At 45.4% G+C, this 21,253-nt stretch overlaps 1 long non-coding RNA gene across 1 annotated transcript in view; it reads right to left on the bottom strand.

Moving 5' to 3' along the window:
• Positions 1 to 3,312: 3,312 nt before the first annotated feature.
• Positions 3,313 to 21,253, bottom strand: part of LOC117974537 (uncharacterized) — a 41,132-nt gene continuing 23,191 nt past the window's right edge. The window contains exons 4-5 of the long non-coding RNA XR_004664568.2: positions 8,860 to 8,966; positions 3,313 to 5,266 (exon numbers count right to left, since the gene is read on the bottom strand). This is a non-coding gene — a long non-coding RNA (uncharacterized LOC117974537). The remainder of the gene's footprint in view (positions 5,267 to 8,859; positions 8,967 to 21,253) is intronic.

The following is a 21,253-nucleotide window of genomic DNA, read 5'->3' as shown; positions in this document are numbered from 1 at the left end:
GTGTGTCAATTGGAAAACAGAACTCGATTTCCCCATGGCCCCTGGGCTCCTGCCAAGGCCTTCAGATTTGCTGAAGAATGGCACCATTAACTAGTTACAGAGGCTGTCTGCTTCAGCGTGGGGGAAGGAGGGGATGGTGTCTGAGGCTTTTAGATTGGGGCCAGGATTGGAGAGAAGGAAGAATAAAAGAAGCAGATGCTGTCAAAATAGTTTATTGGCTTGATTCATTGGGTTCAGCAGCTGCCACAAAGAAAACAGATTCCTAGAGAACTACCAGCCAGACAGCGTGCTCTTTCAAGGGAGCTTGATGGAAAGAGAAGATAAGGCTTTGCTTTTAAGGTATTATGCTTACCTTAACTGGGATTCCTTTTAAAAATGGCTCTGAGTGTGTGTGTGTGGGGCGGCGAGGGGGGTGTGTGGCGGGAAGGAGTCAGGGATGCAACAATACCAGGACACTGGTATACAATGCTATCGCTTTTATGCACTCCTCCTTCCCCAAACTCACACCACCAAGAATTCGGCTAAGGATTGTGATTAAACAGAGCTTTTCTATGTCAGCCTCATTCATACTCAGCAACTTAATTCCAGAGATAAGGGTCTGAAACACACAGCACAAAGCTTCTGGAAACCACCCAGACATCACCCTTCCCCAGGAGTCCCACCCCAGCCCAAGGTTATGGGGCTACAGTGTTCCCATTGCTGGGTGAAACAGGGTTTAAATGTCCACTAAGTGAACTGCTGCTAGAACAATTTGTCTTTTTTTTTTTTAGATGGAGTCTCACTCTGTCGCCCAGGCTGGATTGCAGTGGCATGATCTCGGCTCACTGCAAGCTCTGCCTCCCGGATTCACGCCATTCTCCTGTCTCAGCCTCCCAAGTAGCTGGGGCTACAGGCACCCGCTACCACACTTGGCTAATTTTTTCTATTTTTAGTAGAGACGGGGTTTCACCGTGTTAGCCAGGATGGTCTCGATCTCCTGACCTTGTGACCCGCCCGCCTCGGCCTCCTAAAGTGCTGGGATTACAGGCGTGAGCCACCACACCTGGCCTTGTCTTTTTAACTCTCTAAGTTCTTTTTATTTTCTTAATTAAGCTAAATAAAGAAGAGTGCATAAAATATAATGGATTATATAAAGAATGATAATAAAGCAACTCCAGGGTAACAACAACTTGGGTCAAGAAAGAAAACGTGGTCAGCTCCTGGGAAGGCCTCCTGTGGCTGCTCCATCCTGACCTCACAGCTTATATATCCAAGGGGAACCTGGCCATTCTGACCTCACAGCTCCTCCCACCCAAGGGACACCTGCCCCCTCCTGACCTCACAGCCCCTCTCCTACCCAGGGGAAACTGCCCTTCCTGACCTCACAGCTCCACACACCCAGGGGACACCTGCCCCATCCTGACCTCACAGCTCCGACACCCTGCCCCTCCTGACCTCAGAGCTCCCTACCCTTTGACCTTGGATGGTGGCATTACCTAAATAGTGTCTCCAAAGTGCAGTGCATATCCTAGTGGGTAGCATTTGACATGGTTTTTGTTGGAACTGGGGTGAATATTTAAATTTGAATTATGTATTTATATGACTGTATATGAGGAGGAAATCATCCTCAAAACAGAGATTTTGTACATAATAGGCTAAAGAAGGTGGTTTTTAAAAAATTCAGAATGATTTAAAGAAAAGCATGAAGGCAATAAGGTCATGGCATGTATAAATATGGCAAAATCGTGAAGGTGGCACACAATGACCACTATGTGGAAATCCAATTTTTAAGGAATTCGAGCAAGACCCTGTCGGGGTCAGCAGCAACTTGAGAGTCATGCAAACCACTGTTCCCCCAACTTCCCTGATAAGACTTGCCTGTTACCTACACTGATTCCTGGCTCCTCCCCTGGCCCACTAATCCCAAATCCTCAAGAAGGGGCCCAGGTATCTGAATGATTTGCAGGAATCTCAGGTGACTTGTGACCTGTGACCTGTACAGATGAGAAAGTTTACATGGGGTCCAATTCCTACAGTTTTAGATAAACCCTGACACTCGTTCATATCTAGACAGGAGCAAGTCCTGGAACCTGGATTCCGACTCAGGGGCAGAACCAGGGTCTTTTCCTCTGTGCTGGCTGAGCAGAGAGCTCTAGCTTCCAATGATCACTCTCCAAAAGGTTAGGACAGGAAAAGGCAGAGACCAGGGATGGAATCTGAAAGCCACAGTCACCTGAGGCTGAGAAAAGCAGAGTCCAAAAGAGGGGTGGACCAATGACCTTAGACATGTGAGACAGCAAGGAACCCAGGAGTGAGAATGGGCACACCTGGCTCTCCTTGATCGTGGCAGTGGGGGAACTTCATGGCAGTTTTGGAGGGCTCGGCTTCTGGCCTCCTTTCTCACTGTCTAGCTTAGTTGGAGTCCCTTCTAAGCCAGCACTGTGGTTCACACCTGCAGTCTCAGTGCTTTGGGAGGCCGAGGTGGAAGGATCAAGAAGAGGAGTTTGAGATCAGCCTGGGCAGCAAAGCGAGACCCCATCTCTAAAATATGTTAAGAAATTAGCTGCGTGTGGAGGTGTGCACCTGTAGTCCCAGCTGCTTGGGAAGCTGAGGCAGGAGGACCGCTTGAGCCCAGGAGTTTGAGGCACAGTGAGCTATAATCACACCACTGCACTCCAGCCTGGGTGACAGAATGAGACCCTGTCTCTAAATAAATAAATAAATAAATAAATAAATAAATAAATATATAAAGCAGGGGAGTAAAGTCTCAGGGGGATTAGCTTCTGCTTTCACAACAGAACCAGGTAATGATGCGATTAATCTATCGACAAATTTTTATTAAATTTCTACTATGCTCAGTGAGGGGTGGTAGGGATGGGGGAGTGACAAGAAGAGAATGCCGTCCTTTTCTCAAAGGGCTCACTGTCTACCTGGGCACACAATGATGACCAGGACATGCCCCAGCCAGCTTCTGCCTGCATGCCTTCTTCCTCTGCAGGTGATTTAAAAGCAAGATAATTGCAGGCCCGAGTGCCGGATGTACACGAAAGAATTCAAGGGAGACTGAGAAAGATTTTAATAAGGTATGTGTTGGCGGAGGGGGTGGCTATGCCACCTTTATGGGAAATTGAGGGTGGCCCAACAACTGCAAGGCATCCTCAAGTATCCTGGCCATCTTCAAAGAAGGGCAGGAAGGGTGTTCTGAAATCTCAGGCAGGAATTGGAATCCTGTAGCCAAGCACAAATGCTCCTGCCATCATCAAATTTGCAACCATGGTAATGAAAAGAATCATCTCTCATTATGTGAACGCTTCCCTTCTCTTACCTCATAAACTCAGCAGGTCCATGGGAAACTGGATTTGCAAGTTCAGTTATTTCCAAGTGATCCATGTATGACTCTGACTTTTTGGAAAGGCTGTGGTGTGTTTTTAATCCTGGGCTGGGCCTCCTGGTTTCTGTCCTTGTTTTCCTCCCTACCTGCACACACACACACACACACACACACACATACACAGAGTTGAGTTAAAGTAAATATTGAGATGTCCTGCACTTTTCAAAAGAAGATATACAAGCAACTAGCAAACATATGACAAAATGCTCCACATCACTAGCCATCAAAGAAATGCAAATCAAAACCACAATGAGATACCATCTCACACCAGTCAGAATAGCTACTACTAAAAAGTGAAAAAAAACAACAGATGCTGTAGAGGCTGCAAAGAAAAGGGAATGCTTATACACTGTTTGTGGGAGTATAAATGAGTTCAGCCCCTGTGGAAAGCAGTTTGGAGATTTCTCAAAGAACAGCAATCCTATTATCCCATTATTGGGTATATATCCAAAAGAAAGAAAATCTTTCTACCAAAAAGACACATTCATTCACATGTTCATTGCAGTGCTATTCACAATAGCAAAGACATGGAATCAATCTAAGTGCCCATCAATGGGGGATTGAATAAAGAAAATATAATATGTGTACACCATGGAATATTATGCAGCCATGAAAAAGGATGAACTCATGTCCTTTGCAGCAACAGGGATGCAGCCGGAGGCCGTTATCCTAAGCCAACTGATGCAGAAACAAAACCACTGAATACTGCATGTCCTCACTTAGAAGTGGGAGATCAAGATTGAATACACATGGACACAAAGATGGCAACAATAGAAACTAGGGACTAACAGAGGGGGAGGAAGAGAAGAGGGCAAGGGTTGAAAAACTATTAGGTACTATGCTCAGTACCTGGGTGACAAGATCATTCATACCTCAGACCTTAGTATCACACAATATACCCAGGTAACGAACTTGCACATGTACCCCTTGCATCTAAAATAAAAGTTTAAAAAAGAGAGATGTGCCAGCGTGGTGGCTTACGCCTGTAATACCAGCACTTTGGGAGGCCGAGGCGGCAGATCACCTGAGGTCGGGAGTTCGAGATCAGCCCAACCAACATGGAGAAACCCCATCTAACCAACGTGGAGAAACCAGCCTAACCAACGTGGAGAAACCCTGTCTCTACTAAAAATACAAAATTAGCCAGGTATAGTGGTGCATGCCTAATCCCAGCTACTTGGTAGGCTGAAGCAGGAGAATGGCTTGAACTGGGGAGGCGGAAGTTGCTGTGAACCGAGATCGTGCCATTGCACCCCAGCCTGGGCAACAAGGGCAAAACTCCGTCTCAAAAAAAAAAAAAAAAGAGATGTCCTGGTAGGTGGAAGAAGTGATAAAACGGTAGCTTAATGTGGGGACGTGGGGATGGGTGAAAAAGATCGCGTGAATGTGTGCGTGTGTGTGTGTGTGTGTGTGTGTGTGAATCTGTCTTCTTTAAAGGATGTCAGCCATTTTCAGGTTTCTCCATTGAGAGAGCCATCATTTTGAAGCAGATCTTCTTTGTCTGGAAAAGAAAAACCTGAGTGTCACGGCTGTAAGGTGAGTAGGTCTCCGTTCCCCTGGTGGGTGGTTGAAACTGGAACTATTTTATGGCTTAGGAAAGTCTGCCCCTTCCTGGAAGCTGAAAAGAGGATGGTGATTTAGAAAGGAACAGTTTCAATAGTGTAATTAGACAAAAATAAGGTCTTTTAGGAAATTGAATCCGAAATTTAAAAGATAAAGGAGAAAGGATTGAGGAAGATTTTGTGTTACCTGTTTGTTTCATTTGGGTGAGCTAGGACTATGTTATATGTTCAGAGGCCATGGAGAGCACAGCTGAAGGAGGAGATCTTCATTAGAGTGATGCCTTGAAAAGTGGAAGGCGAGATACAGAGCATAGACTGGTGCTTCACATATGATCTGGGAGAGGGATAAAGGACATTTGGTGAGAAAGCAACTACCACCACCCTCACAATGAGTAATGGCACATATTTATTTCACACTTATTATTTGATGGTCCTTGAGCTAAGTTCTTTGCATTTATTACTATTTCACTTAATCCTCAATAATTCTATGAAATAGACAATAATTTTGTTCCCATCTTCAGCTGCGGAAACTGGAACTCAAAGAGGTTAAGTAATTTGTTTCAAGCCACACAGCTGTAAATAGCATCATCTGGATTCAAGTTGATGGCGCCAGACTCCACAGCCCCCAGTAGGTGATGGATCATGACTAGTATGAATTTAAAAAAAACGAATTTCTGCAGCAAAAAAGGTGTCAGAGGTTGAACATCTTGACAGGATTGAAGAAGGAAGACCATGAAGGTCAGTAAGAGAGTAGACAAGAAGGATGGGGGTGGGGATCAGATGGGTTGTGGAAGATTATAGTTAAAGGTTCCAGTGGCGGAACAGTTCCAGGTGATGAGTATCCCATGTGGCTGTGGATGATGTTGGCCAAATGGGAAGGAAAGTGGTAGTTGTTGGAGCTGGAATAGGAGCAATCAAGGGTCTATGAGCCTAAGGTGTAGGATAGTGCATGGGACATTTCTCTTTCTGCGTTATCTTTCTGCTTTGAGGTTGAGACAGAGTAGGGACTGTCCTAGAGGCCTGCAGGAATCCCCCACCTAGAAGGGAAATAAGGGAAAATCTTGAGTTCTTTCAAGGGAAATTCCAGGCACCTAGCTAGCCCTAAGAAGTAAATGAGCAACTTTGTAAGCAAGAAGGTAATAGTAGTTTAAAACAATAGCCAACAAAGTTAGAGTCACGGGTGTTTGGTTCCCTATTGAAACTAAAGGTAACATCTTAACATATGCTTCTGAGTTGTTTTTCAGAAACCTGGAACCCCATCAGATGAATCCACTGGCACACAGACCTCAGATAAGGGGAGACTGAGGACTGAACGCTGACCACTGTCCTTTGTTCTAAATTTCTTCCTGAGGGTTCTAAGGAAGTCACACCCATGAGCCAGAGCTAACATTCTTTATCTGCTGACTCCAATTTTTAAAACAAAGCCTCTTTTCCTTAAGCAGTTTCAAACCAGGAAACCTTCGAATCTACATATGTAGATTCAAGCCCCCACTGTAAGCCCCCACTTCAGGATAGTCCACCTTCTTAAGCCAAACCAACGTGTAACTTCCATGTCTTGATTAACAGTTTTGTCTGTAACCTCCGCTTTCCTGAAATTTACCCCTGCCTTTAAAATCCTTAGTTACAAGCCATCGAGGAGGTTGGGGCTTAAAGGTAAGCTAGCTGCCTGATTCTCCCTGCTTGGTGCCCTGCAAATAAATGCCCTCCTTTCTCCAGCTGCAAACCTTGGTGTGGATGTGTGGCCTCACTGCGCTGGGCTAGTGGACTCCAGTTCAGTTTCCTAACAAGGTGTTCAACTCTGCTGAGTTGATGAATTCAGAAGTTTCTGAAATTACTGAGGCACTTGGGGTACAGGAGGAGACAATGTATGAGATGTGCTGAAGAGTGATGAATAGGAGAAAACGACCAGGAAAACCACAGATTACAGCCGTGAGGGATCAAGAATGGTGGTGCGGCCAGGCACAGTGGCTCACGCCTGTAATCCCAGCACTTTGGGAGGCTGAAGCGAGCGGATCATGAGATCAGGAGTTCAAGACCATCCTGGCCAACAAGGTAAAACCCTGTCTCTACCAAAAATACAAAAATTAGCCAGGCATGGTGGCACACACTTGTGATCTCAGCTACTAGGGAGGCTGAGGCAGGAGAATCGCTTGAACCTGGGAGGTGGAGGTTGCAGTGAGCCGAGATTGTGCCACTGCACTCCAACATGGGTGACAGAGCAAGACTCCGTCTCAAAAAAAAAAAAAAAAGAATGGTGGTGTGGGTGGATGCCCAAGAGTTTGAAAAGAATGGTGATTTCTATGTGATGGTGAAGGAATCATGGTTTGGAAGCTGATTGGGAGGGCAAAAAGAGACCTACTGGCCTCTGGGCTCTCAGGAGGATGAGTGCCTTCCCCTCAAGGTGTTTGCCAGGCAAGTGAGCCCTTAGAAGAGAGCCTTCCTTGTTCTATAAAATACAAAACTAGGGATAGAACACTTAAATGTTTGTTTCATAAAAGAAAAAAAGTCAATGATCCGCCCATCTGCTCTATCTGGAGCCACCGTGCTGGATGATAATAATAATGCAACGATCAATAAGAAATGCATGCTTCCTGCTCTCATGGGTGTCCAATCTAGCAAATGCATTCATTAAGCCAAAAAAAATGACCAACGCAGCTATTTATTGTTGTGACAAGTGGTATGAGATAAACTTTAGTGTCAACTGTGGCTATGTATACAAAATATGAGGACTTAATCTGGCCTGACGGGTCATAGAAAGCTTCCTCATGGCATATGATTGTAGCAGAATGCCCTGATCTGGGGAAAGAAGATGATATAGTTTGAGTATTTGTCCCCTCCAAGTCCCAGGTTGAAATGTGACTCTCAGTGTTGGAGGTGAAGCCTGGTGGGTGGTGTTAGGGTCATGGGGATAGAACCCTCATGAATGGCTTGGCACTGTCCTTGTGGTGATGAATGAGTTCTCACTCTATTAGTTACCATGAGATCTGTTTGTTAAAAAGACTCTGGCATCGGCCAGGCGCAGTGGCTCACGCCTGTAATCCCAGCACTTTGGGAGGCTGAGGCAAGCAGATCACCTGAGGTCAGGAGTTCGAGACCAGCCTGATCAACATGGAGAAACCCCATCTCTACTAAAAATACAAAATTAACCAGGTGTGGTGGTAGGCACCTGTATTCCCAGCTACTCGGGAGGCAGAGGCAGGAGAATCGCTTGAACCCGGGAAGCAGAGCTTGCAGTGAGCTGAGATAATGCCACTGCACTCCAGCCTGGGCGACACTGCTAGACTCCGTCTCAAAAAATAAAAAATAAAAATAAAAAGAACCTGGCATCTACCCCTCTCTCTCTTGCTTCCTCTCTCGCCATGTGACATGACTTATCCCCCTTCACCTTCCACCTGAGTGGTAGCTACCTGTGGCCTCACCAGCAGCAGATGTTAGTGCCATGTTTCTTGTACAATCTCCAGAAATGTGAGCCAAATAAACCTCATTTCTTTATAAATTACCCAGACTCAGGTATTCCTTTATAGCAACACAAAATGGAAAATGCAGAAGAACATTCCAGAGAGGACACATATCTAGGAGGCAACTAGGAATACAATCGTTTGTCTATTATGGAGCTTAGAGTTACAAAGATGGAGAGAGACGTAGGGGGATAGGCATGGAGGGAGGCTGGGGCATGGGAGAGAAATAATAGAATAGTATGAATAGAAAAGGACAGGAGAAATGAGACAGCCAAAGGAGCTTATGTTCTTCTTGAACAAACATGGAAAAAATGTGGAGCTCAGAGAACATAGCTTGTCTAAGGATTCTAGGTAGGACCCTGGGGTCACCTGGCTTCAGGTGGTTCTGGAGGCCTAGTCTTTAAATGCAGAGCCCAGCAGAGACTGAAACCAGGAATGGGATCCATGTCCTGGTCTGACTTTATCTTACCTTTCTTGGATCTATGCATTCCTGCTTCTGAAGTCTTCCTCCTGACTCTTGTTGCTGATGTGGGATCATCACCTTTGGTCGGTCTGCAGAAACCCTGGACAATTCATCTATTTATTGAGAGAAGAAGTCAATATGCTTACTACATTTTAATGTAACAATTGTTTTGTTTACATGGTAGGTAGCCTCTAAGACGATTTCAAGGGATCCATGCATCCTGGTACTGATACCCTTGATAATCCCCTCTCCTTGAGTAACTTGCTTCTAACCGATAGAATACAGCAATGTTGACAGGTTCTCACTTTAGTGATGAGGTTCCAAAAGATTAGGACTTCCCTCTTCCTAGCAGATTCTCTCTTGCCTTATTGGAGAGGCCCACATGGCAAAGAACTGAAGATGACTTCTAGCCAGCAGAAGGAACTGAATCCTGCCAACAGCCATAAAGGTGAACTTGGAAGCGGATCCTTCTCCACTTGAGACTTCAAATGAGACTGCAGTCCTGGGCGATATCTTGATTGCAGCCTTGTGAGAGACATGGAAGCAGAGGACCTTGCTAAGCCATGCCTGGATTCCTGACCCACAGAAACTAAGATAATAGGTGCTTTTAGCCACTAAGTTTGAGAATATTCTTCCCTTTTTTTTTTTTTATGATGGAGTCTCACTGCAACCTCTGCCTCCTGGGTTCAAGTGATTCTCCTGCCTCAGCCTCCCTAACAGCTGGGACTACAGGCACGCGCCACCATGCCCAGCTAATTTTTTTGTATTATTAGTAGAGACAGGGTTTCACCATGTTGGCCAGGCTGGTCTCGAACTCCTGACCTCAAATGATCTGCCCAGCTTGGCCTCCCAAAGTGTTAGGATTACAGGTGTGAGCCACTGCACCCAGTCTGGAATATTATTCTTATACAGCAATAGATAACTAGCAACAATTAAGTACTTAAAATACATTCATTATCTATAGGGCATTATTTGGAAATTAATGCCTGTAAGCTTATAGTCCTGGATTAACAATATAAATAATTTGTACCCTGGAGGTTTTGATCCTGTGATGTGCTGTAACAGAAAACATTATATTTGGCTACCAGCATTCACTCACTTTCCTAACAATGCTCTGATTTTCTTAGGGATGAATCTATCCTCCATGGGGTGGAATAATGATAGCAAACTGCTTTTTCCATTATCCAAATCTGATTCCAGCTCCTTCCTCTCACCACCACTGTCCATATCAGCAACAAGAGTCTCTAGGACTTTAGACTTTGAGAATGAGGGCAGGAAAAGAAAATTTTGGAAGGCCATCTATTGTAGTGGTGACCTGCCCAGACATGTTAGACCATGAGATTATTGCTCTGGTGTCTGCTTCTTGTCCCTCTGGGGCTCTTTTGGTTTCTCTGTGCTCCCAATCTTAGGCCTTTAGTCCCTCATGGATTGTGGGAGCAAAATCTTCATCATAAATTTCTTTTCATTGAAGTGAGCCAGCTTTGCCTTCTGTTGAGTCCCAAGAGATACATGCATACACTCTTTGGAATCTGGTAGGTGAACTTGTCTCTCACAAATGGCATACTAGTAGTCTTTTACTTGGTGGCAAGGTTACAGAAAAACTTTCTGGAGAATTCATCAAACAGCATCTTAGTGGGTTCTAATAGGATTCCATTGAAAGACATTCTTCTAGCAGAAAATTTTTGAGACAACCTCTCAGAAAAATTACTGCTGCCACAGTCAACTGGAAATTGAAAAACAGTCAACCAAAAGGCTATTTGGGTAATGAAATTTCACACAGCCACTCTGAGTAATCCTTTCACTGAATTGATTGGTAGTTTGAGCCATTGTAGGCCCAACTCACCCCACATTTGCAAGTGCTGCAGGAGACATTCTTTAACACCAGGAACAAGCAGATCCCAACATGGAAAAATGTCATTTGGAGTGGAACTTGGGACAGGCCAGGTAGCAGCCTCCTTCTGGGACTGTATCACAGGTATAATGGTACTTTTTCAGGTTTCCATGGAATCTATGCCCCCTCATTCTGAAATCTGAGTGAAAAGATGTTTGTTTCTCCTCCCCAAAATCAAACCTTTTAATTGCTTTTCTGCTACTCAGCCTCCTCCTTTTACGAGTACACAATATATTCACTGTTTTCAAGTGAGGATTGACAGTCTGGATTGCTAGAGGGGGAGTGAGAAAAATGATCTACGAAAGTTCAGATCTGAATTATTGATTACCTTTAAAGATTATTTTCAAAATAATTTCATCAGTCCATTTAGATTGGCATAATAAAGTTACTGCCAATGAAAATGGCACTGGAAAATATGTTTGCTGCGGAGCACCTCAGCCAAGATCTCATACCCATACCCCAAACAAACTCAGAAGGCAGAGAAACCCATTCCTAGATGGACATATTACATAAACAGACACAGTCGATTTGCATCAAATTTTCCTTGTGGAGTTTAAATATCCATAGACCAAGTTTATGAGCACTGAATAGGGTTTTTGAAGCCATAGAAAAATGATTCTAGAATTGCATGGAATAATTTGGAGCCAATTTCTTGTCTAGAATGTGATTTGGAAAAGGAAAGGAGCTACAGGGATCATACTTTGGTTCCCAGAAAGAGTCTGAACACAAGAGTCTTATACTTGTGAATCTGAAACCTGGGAGAATCCAGAAGAACAATAAGTGAAGTCTGAATCTCCTTCAAATAATCCATTTGAAAGGAGTTTAGTTACTCCTAATTTTTTAAAGAAAAAAAGCAGGGGGAAAGTCCATTGGCTGACTTGATTTTTGTTAGGTTTCCCCAGTATACCAGCAGCTGCAATAACAAATTTCTGTCTTTAGATTTTACAAAGATCTCATTCATTTGATCCTCACAAAAATTATGTAAGATAGTTGGATATTTTACATACGTTGAGATAGACACTAAACAAGATAAACATGGTGCTATAAATACAAAAAACAGATACTACCTTAGATGGAGCTGAGTATTAAGTGGAAAAATAAAGCATGCATACAGCTACCTTCTGTGTCCTCACACGATGGGGAGAGAGAGATGGGAGAGAGAGATAGAGCTAGAGACAGGATAGAGTTAGGGATGGAGAGATAGAGAGAGAGATGGAGGTGGAGACTGAGAGAGAGTGAGAACAGGCTGTGGTCTATCTACCTCCTCCTTTAAGAAAAGTAATGCCACTATGGGGGGCCCCATTCTCATGACCTCATTTAAAACTGATTACCTCCAGCCGGGCACGGTGGCTCACACCTGTAATCCCAGCACTTTGGGAGGCCAAGGTGGGTGGAACACAAGGTCAGGAGATCGAGACCATCCTGGCTAACACGGTGAAACCCCGTCTCTACTAAAAATACAAAAAATTAGCCGGGCGTGGTGGCGAGTGCCTGTAGTCCCAGTTACTCAGGAGGCTGAGGCAGGAGAATAGTGTGAACCCGGGAGGCAGAGCTTGCAGTGAGCTGAGATCGTGCCACTGCACTCCAGCCTGGGAAACAGTGAGACTCCGTCTCAAAAAAAAAAAAAAAAGAAAAGAAAAAGCACTAATTCCTTCCCAAAGATCCGGCCTCTAAATTCCATCACATTGCAGATAGGAGCTCCAACATATAAATTGTGGGGGGACACTTTCAGTCCATAACACAGTTTAGAAGAAAGGGAGAGGAAATGGACATGGGAAATGTAGTTTGATTACCTGGCTATTCTGAAGGCCTATGTAAGGTTAGTGATCACAATTTTCAAGTAAGAGATGTCAATATGCTGGTATTTTTCACCATCAATGTTTAGCTCAACAGGGGTGGGCACAGGTGGGAGAAGAGCTACATTCAACCATGTTTGTGGCTTAGCCAAGACAGTGGGACAAAGTGAGAGCTGGGAAAGAAATTTGGTGGTCCCCAAAAGGGAGTGATCATGGCAACTGATATGGAATTCACACTGGGGATGGAAGGATGTGAAGATAAGAGGGTGAGAAGAGACATGAAAAGGTGATGGATCAGTGGAGTGTAGTTTCTATTGGAGCTGAAAATGGTTGGAGATAGGAAACTAGACGAAGTGGTCTGGAAGATGGGAGATGGCAGTTGGAAAGTGGGATGCCTGCAACTGAAATAATGGAGGGGTTTTAGTGAGTGGTTATGACACGGTCTGGGGACAAGAGCAGGGGAGAAGAGGTGGAACAGAAGAGGTGGAATGGAGAATAAGATGATTGCAAGAGATGAGCACAGAGGAATGAGAAGCCTCAGTGTGGAGAGACTCATCCATGGTGAATGTTCAGAAACATTATCTAAAACTTGGATTTTAGGTGAATGGAGGTGACAAACCTCTTCAATATCATACTGGAGCATGTTTTACAGGCCCACCTGTGAATCAGTTCATTTTCTAAGAGAATGTACCTGGTACCGGTGTTTGACTTTATTATTTATCATCGATTAGGATCCAGACACTGTAAGGTTACACATTAACTTGTAGAGTCTGTGCAGTGAAAGAGATAGCCCCAAAGATCACAGTTTTATGGCCTTGTAGGACATTAACTGGTTTTGTATCTAACCTAGCAATTCTATTCTAATTTTTTTCAAAATGTATAAAAATCACCATTTTCTCAAAGTACTCTTAGAATCAGCTTTACCATCTTAGTGATTTCTTTGTCCATGAATTAATAATCTTTGATGTGTGTTCATTCAATATTTTTATGAGTCATGTTTTTAAGTTTTCTTTTTCTTTTTTTTGTGTGTGTGAGATGGGGTCTTGCTCTGTCGCCCAGGCTGGAGTGCAGTGGCACAATCTCGGCTCACTGCAACCTCCACCTTCTGGGTTCAAGCAATTCTCTTGTCTCAGCCTCCTGAATAGCTGGGACTAAAGACACCTACCACCACGCCCGGCTAATTTTTGTATTTTTATTAGAGACGGGGTTTCACCATATTGATCAGGCTGGTCTCAAACCCCTGAGCTCAGGTGATCCACCTGCCTCCCAAAGTGCTGGGATTATAGACATGAGCCACTGTGCCTGGCCATGTTTTTAACTTTTCAAAAAATTATGGTTGGAGGAGTATTAAAATTGTCAACAATTAATGAGAGTAGTGATGGAGAAAGTAATGGTGAGTCAGGATCTAAAATGTTTTTTAAAAAATGAAAGGAGGCCGGGTGTGGTGGTTCACACCTGTAATCCCAGCACTTTGGGAGGCTGAGGCAGGCAAATTGCCTGAGGTCAGGGGTTCAAGACCAGCCTGGCCAACATGGTGAAACCTCATCTCTACTAAAAATACAAAAATTAGCCGGGCATGGTGGCAGGTGCCTGTAATCCCAGCTACCTGGGAGGCTGAGGCAGGAGAATCATTGAACCCAGGAAGCAGAGCTTGCAGTGAGCCGAGATTGTGCCACTGCACCCCAGCCTGGGTGACAGAGCTAGAGTCAGTCTCAAAAAAAAAAAAAAAAAAGAAGGTAATAGTAAACTATGTGTTCATAGATAAATGCAGAATATATAGTAAGGTATGATATGATGGTAGTATGGTAGAATTCGGAGGTGGAGGATTTTGTGGAGGAGAGAATGAGAATAGATTAACAGTGGCAATGAGAGGCAAGGAGGATCTCTACACTATCCCAAAGCCTAGTCGTATGCAGAGTGGACATCTACTTGAAAGGACTGCAGAAGAAGCTATGTGCTTAGGGAAGTCAGGTTTCAGTAACAGTAGAAGGTGAAGGGACTACTCAGAGAGAGTTTGAGGATATGGTGGATTTTGCCGATTATGTACTGTGAGTTCCAGAGAGAATGTACAAACATACCACATACACTGCAGCGGAGTCCTCTCTTGGGGCAAGAACATATATGCATCCTTCATCTTTTCAGTTTAATTGGCCTCTGTTTTGGGCTGAATCATGTTTCTTCCTCATCCCAAAATTACATGTTAAAGTCCTAACACCCAGTACCTCAGGCTGTGACTGTATTTGGGAATAGAGTCTTTTTGTTCATTTGTAGTGCTGTAACAAAATACCATAAACAGCATAACTTATAAATAATAGAAATTTATTTCTCACAGTACCAGAGGCCAAGAAGTCCAAGATCGAGCCACTGGCAGGTCTAGGGTCTGGTGACAGCCTGTTCCCTGCTTCCAAAATGGCGTTTTATTGCTGCGCCCACGTGGCAGAAGACAGGAGGGGAAAAGGAAGTAAGGCTGTGTCCTCACGTGGTAGAAAAGATGGAAGTCCCTTTAAAGGGGCCCCAATCCCATCGAGGAGAGCTCTGCCCTCATGACTTAATAACTTCCTAAAGGCTCTACCTCAATGTGATTAAGTTTCAACACATACATTTTAGGGGACACATTCAGACCATAACAATTTTTAAAGGGGTAATTAAGATGAGACTACTAATGGGAGCCCTACAGTATGATAGGTGTCTTTTTTTTTTTTTTTTGAGAAGGAGTTTCGCTCTTGTCCCCCAGGCTGGAATGCAGTAGTGTGGTCTCCACCCACTGCAACCTCTGCCTCCCAGATTCAAGCGATTCTCCTGCCTCAGCCTCCCAACTAGCTGGGATTACAGGCGCCTGCCACCACACCCAGCTAATTTTTGTATTTTTAGTAGAGACGGGGTTTCACCATGTTTGCCAGGCTGGTCTCGAACTCCTGATCTCAGGTGATCCACCTGCCTTGGCATCCCAAAGTGCTGGGATTACAGGCACGAGCCACCACGCCAGGCTGATATGCGTCCTTGTAAGAAGAGACAATTTGGACATGGGCACAGAAAGAGAAAGGTGTGAACACACAGAGAGAAGAAGGCTGTCTACAAACCAAGGAGAAGTTCAGAAGAAGTGAATCTCAGATTCCAGAATGACAAGACAATAAAATTCTGTTGTTTAAGCCACCCAGTCTGTGATACTTTGGTAGAGCAGCCGTAGCAAACTAATACGGCCATCTCTTTTTGCTTTCCATGGTCAGGATGATCACTGTGGGAATTTGGTGAGGCGGATTTTTTTTCATGGTGTAACCATTTTATTGAATAAGCTGAACTTAATAGGGGCAAAAAGAAAAAAAAAATGTATGATTTCTCACCTTTCTCCTCCCTTAAAGTCATCCCGAGGATTAGTTCTTAACTGTCTCTAGATGAAACCATAAATAGATCTTATGGCTTTTCCATGCCCTTGTAATCCTGTGATTAAAAGGATTTTAATCTCACTTCAGCAATTAAAATATTCAGACTTGCATAGTTTGGTGCAAAAGTAATTGCGGTTTTTACTTTTGCACCAAACTAATACATTCTAATAATCAAAACTCCGAATTTCCTCTAAAGCTAAAATGTTTTCCCTCCTAAAGTCTGCAGTGAAGGAGGTGGGTGTGGTTAGCTTTATTGCAGTTGATCTTTTATTCCTCCTTCTTCTCTCACCAGCTCTTTTCTGACCCTTTCCAGAGCTGGGTCAGTAGTGAGAGGATGAGGTTTTAGGGCGGTCTCATACACAGGCATCCTCCGGCATTGGGGCTCCCCAGGTGTCAGATGATGCTTTTATAATCTGCCCACAGAGCCTGCAGCTGAGAGCTTCCACCTGAGGTTCCTGTGGTGCAAGCCAGCCCCTGGGCCTTCGGACTTCCTGTCCTCTCCCAAGTCCCAGAAGGATTTCTTTCTTCGGCAGATTCCTCTCAAGATGTTTCCCAGTCCTCCCCTTCACATGGATCCCCTGGACCCATGGGGAAATGTAGGGGTTTTTATCATGCTGTTGATGGAAATAAACTCATATATCAATGAAAGCTTCTTTGTCAGTGCTGCTGGGCATTGCAGTTCTTCATGATTGACTAAGGGCGAGAATCAAATGCCAGCCCACTCAATTCCAGGGGACATTTGTCCAACTCCACAAGAGGTCCTCTTGAAGCCCTGCTCTCTCATTTGCTTAGATTTTAGGGGGAATACTCCTTCCTTTCCCCATGCTGGGGGATCTGCAGTAGCACACCAGCACTTTTCTCTATAAGATCTTCCTCTCTCAGGCCAGGTGCGGTGGCTCACGCCTGTAATCCCAGCACTTTGAGAGGCCAAGGCTGGTGGATCACCTGAGATCAGCCAGTTTGAGACCACCCAGGCCAACATGGTGAAATCACGTCTCTACTAAAAATACAAAAATTAGCCAGGAATGGTGGCAGGTGCCTGTAATCCCAGCTACTTGGGAGGCTGAGGCAGGAAAATTGCTTGAACCCCAGAGGCAGAGGTTGCAGTGAGCTGAGATTGAACCACTGCACTCCAGCCTTGGCAACAGAGCAAGAATCCATCTCAAAAAAAAAAAAAAAAAGATCTTCCTCTCTCAACCCTTTAGTCCTCCATCTTTCATAAGCTGGAGTATGGTTTTACCTAATGCAGTTTTACAATCTCCTAAGATATGGGGGACACATGACACCAATTCCATTGTCAAGAGTCTTCGTGACTTCCACCGTAGATCCACATTTAACATTCTCTTACTCGAACTCTATACTACATGCCTGGGTGTAAATGCCCAATCTGAGGGTCCAGATTGGATCTTGGCTTGTCATAGCTGCCTGGCAAGGCCAGTCATTTTTGTAACTGGCACTTCCCCAGGTTTCAAGAGCCTGCGGGTTCAAGAGAGAAACATAAACAATAATGACCCACAGCTCATTGACCCTGCCTCCACCTGTTCAGGTAGGGCCCTCTCCTGCTGAAGAGCCTCCTCAAACATTTGAGGGGCTGGTGTCTCCAAGAGGTCGGTATTTGTGAAAGAAAGCATGCCTGGTCCTGCCGGACCCCACACTGCCCTGCGGCTTCTTGGTAAGCATTTACTCAGTACAGCACTATCTTAGTCCCTTTTCTGTTGCTTAAAACAGAATACCTGAAACTGTGTACTTTGAAAAAAATGGAATTTATTGCTTATCATTCTGAAGGGTGAGGAGTCCAAGGTCGAGGGGCCATATCTGGTGAGAGCCTTCTTGCTGGTAGGGAGTCTGTAGAGTCCTGAGGCGTTTCAGGCATCACATGGAGATGGCATTGAGGATGCTACTCAGATCTCTCTTCCTCTTCTTCTGTTTTTTTTTTTTTTTTTTTTTCTGTTTTGTGAGACGTAGTCTTGCTCCGTCACCCAGGCTGGAGTGCAGTGGCATGATCTCGGCTCACTGCAACCTCCGCCTCCCAGGTTCAAGCCATTCTCCTTCCTCAGCCTCCCCAGTAGCTGGGACTACAGGCATGTGCCACCATGCCTGGCTAATTTTTTGTATTTTCAGTAGAGATGGGATTTCACGGTATTAGCCAGGATGGTCTCGAACTCCTGACCTCAGGTGATCTGCCCGCCTCAGCCTCCCAAAGTGCTGAGATTACAGGAGTGAGCCACCACACCTGGCCTCTTCCTCTTCTTATAAAGCCACCAGTCCCTACTCCCATGATAACCCATCAATCCAGGACTGGATTAATCCATTTGCCTGAGAGCAAATCTCTCAAGACCCAATCACCCTTTGTTTTTTTTGTTGTTGTTTTTTTTTGAGATGAAGTCTCACTCTGTCACTCAAGCTGGAGTGCAATGGCATGATCTCTGCTCACTGCAACCTCCACCTCCCAGGTTCAAATGATTCTTCTGCCTCAGCCTCTTGAGTAGCTTGGATTTCAGATGCATGCCACCACGCCCAGCTAATTTTTGTATTTTTAGTAGAGATGAGGTTTCACCATGTTGGCCAGGCTGGTCTCGAACTCCTGACCTCAAGTAATCTGTCCACCTCGGCCTCCCAAAGTGCCAGGATTACAGGTGTGAACCACTGCGCCCAGCCATCCACATCACCTGTTAAAGGCCCCACCTCTCAATACTGCCACACTGAAGATTAAGTTCCAACATGAGTTTTGGAGGGGACAAACATTCAAACCATAGCAGACATTTTGCACCCACACATTTCAAGATAACAACGCGCACAGAGCTGTAAAGAGACACAAATATCTCTCTTCCCTTCGGGGGGCTGCAATCTAATATGCAAATCCAGTGTAGCTTGTACCCCATTGTTCAGTGGGACTTTTTACACCTATATTCCACTGCACACACTCGTCATACACTCAGACACGAGTTTGACATCTCCCTCAACTTCAGCATTGTGAAATTTGGTGTAATCCTGAGGTTTTTTCACCACTCTTTACTCAGGGCCCTGGCAACACTTCATCCACCTAGCTCCAGTCCCTACAGGGAGCACTCCTTGAGGAAGAAGCATTCAGTGCAGGAGAATCTGAGGGACACTCAAGACCGCTACAGCTGCAGAGCCAGCGAGGACCATGCATGTGCACCCTCAGTGCTCTGGCCCTCTGGCCAGAAACTCACCCCCTCTCATCTTAGCTCTGTCACTCAAGCGTGCTGCAGGAATCATCTTTGAATGATGAGCTCAAAGCAATGGGAGCTGCCAGCCTCGGCGGCTGATGTGGTGAGGCAGCTGCCAGGCAAGGCTTGGGGCTCTGAAATGGATTCTGAATACAGCTCTGTGCTGGGCGGTCAGCTTTACTCTCCTAAAACATCAAATCTCAGTGTTCTCCAGTTGGAGACATCCTGAACCTGACACAGCATGTCAGCGCAAAGGAAACCACATGAAAAGAACCTCCCTTTAACCGAGGCTGGGCTGGGCTGAGTTGTTTGTTTGTTTTGTGTGTTGTTTTCTTTTAATGCTTTTCAGGATCAAAGCCTTTTGCTGGATTTTTTTTTGGTGAGGTGGTGAGAAATTTTGTCTTCAAGCAAAGGTCATTGGACCAGACTTTTGGATTTAGTGACGGTGGAGGCTATAATTTTTCTTGCTGGCAGCATGAGGACCGCTGGAGAAAATTATAAAGGAGACATTGTGCCTCACTGGTGCATAGGCTGAGACCAAGGAAGTAGATTGAATGGAAAGTGACGCTTATCCTACTTCGAGTGAGAGGTGTTTGCCCAAATGAGGGCAAAACAACTTTCAGGGCCAAGGAGAATCATCAGGGCAATGAATCAATGGTGCCGGAATTTTTAACCAGAGCCATAGAATATTTTCATGCCTCTTCATGCTAAAAATCGGCCCTATGTTAACGTTTTACATAGAAATGTCCTTCAATAGGTTGAGTAGAATCACTTCGCAATCTCATGAGCCCTTAAATGGTGACCCCTGGATCCTGAGCTGGCCTGGACACAGCTGGACTGGACCAGGTTGGGTTGGGCAGGCCCTGCCTGCGAGGGACTGAACAAAAGGGACTCAAGTAGCTGTTCTCTGGAAAGCCAGGGTGCCCAAGCAGAGTGGCATGAAGAAATATTGCCGTGACAACTGCAGCTAAACCTCAAAGGGCTGCAGGGAGCAGCATGGAGACCCCGGCCTGGCCTGCTGCCTCTCAACATGGGCACTGGCATGCAGCCTGGGTGTAGACGGGCAACAACGCAGCCCCAGACACAGGCCCTGTGAGAGGACTGCCCTCCTAAACAAATAGCAGTCCTGTGCATCCTTAGCCCCCCAGCTCCCCTGCGATTTCAGTGGCAGCTCTCACCACGAGAGAACAAGTCCCAGAGTTTGCTTGTATCTGATTTATAAGCTAGAAAACAGATCTGGTGCCTACAGGACTTCAGAAGCGACTTTCACAATTGCTTCATAGCCCCCAGCCCCAGGATCAAATGACTTCCTCCAGGCCAAATTCTCATGCCAAGAGCTGCAAAGGATTTTTTTCAAAGGCTGCCAGCTATCGCATCGCTGGAGGCCTCTTCGAGGTGCCAAGGAGTAGAAAATTGCCCTCTTTCCTGATGGAACGCTAGTTTTCCTCCCATTACCAATTCAGTGTTAATCCTAACTTTCCGACAATGAAATTGAAGCCATGAGGACTTTGTGCCCTCAATGCAGTGGCTCCAATGATGCTATATACCAAGCTAGAAAGGGTGGGAGCCTGGAAGCCTGGAGACCCAGGCCCTCCTTCTGGACATAAAATTAGCATTTCACTGCACAGAACCGTGGCTTTGTCCCCTCACCTTGCCAGGCCTGGAAGGTGCCCTGAGCCCTGCCCTGAGTTGCTAGGGAATGGGCCATGTGCTCCAGGTCACTTGCAGCTTCACGTCTGGTTATGAGTGGCAAGGAAGAATCTCGGGTTGACATCCAGCATCCAGGCCCACATGTCCTGCCTGCAGGGATGTAGGGCACGTGAGAATGGAGGAGGTTGTTGGTTTGCACTGGCTGGAAGGCCGTGAGGTGGGGCTCAGGTGAGATACCATGTCTGACAGTCCCCCAACTCTGAAGGGATAGTCATTACTGGTAATAGTAACATTTACAGGGGCCTGCACCAGGGAAGGTGGGTGTGCCTGAGAACTCTGCAACTTCACAGCTCACTGCAGCACGAGGGCAACTTCACAGCTTGCTGCACCACGAGGGCTCTTGAAGTTGAGTGACCACAGCCCCTACTGGTTCTGGGCCTTATTAAGCAAGAAGGGTGACCAAAACAGCAACGCATCTTGAGCCTCTTG

This window comes from Pan paniscus, chromosome 8 (assembly GCF_029289425.2).
Source record: "Pan paniscus chromosome 8, NHGRI_mPanPan1-v2.0_pri, whole genome shotgun sequence".
In the NCBI taxonomy this organism is placed as follows: Eukaryota; Metazoa; Chordata; class Mammalia; order Primates; family Hominidae; genus Pan; species Pan paniscus.
Note: the sequence above shows the minus strand (reverse complement) of the source record. Positions and strands in the feature narration are given on the sequence as shown.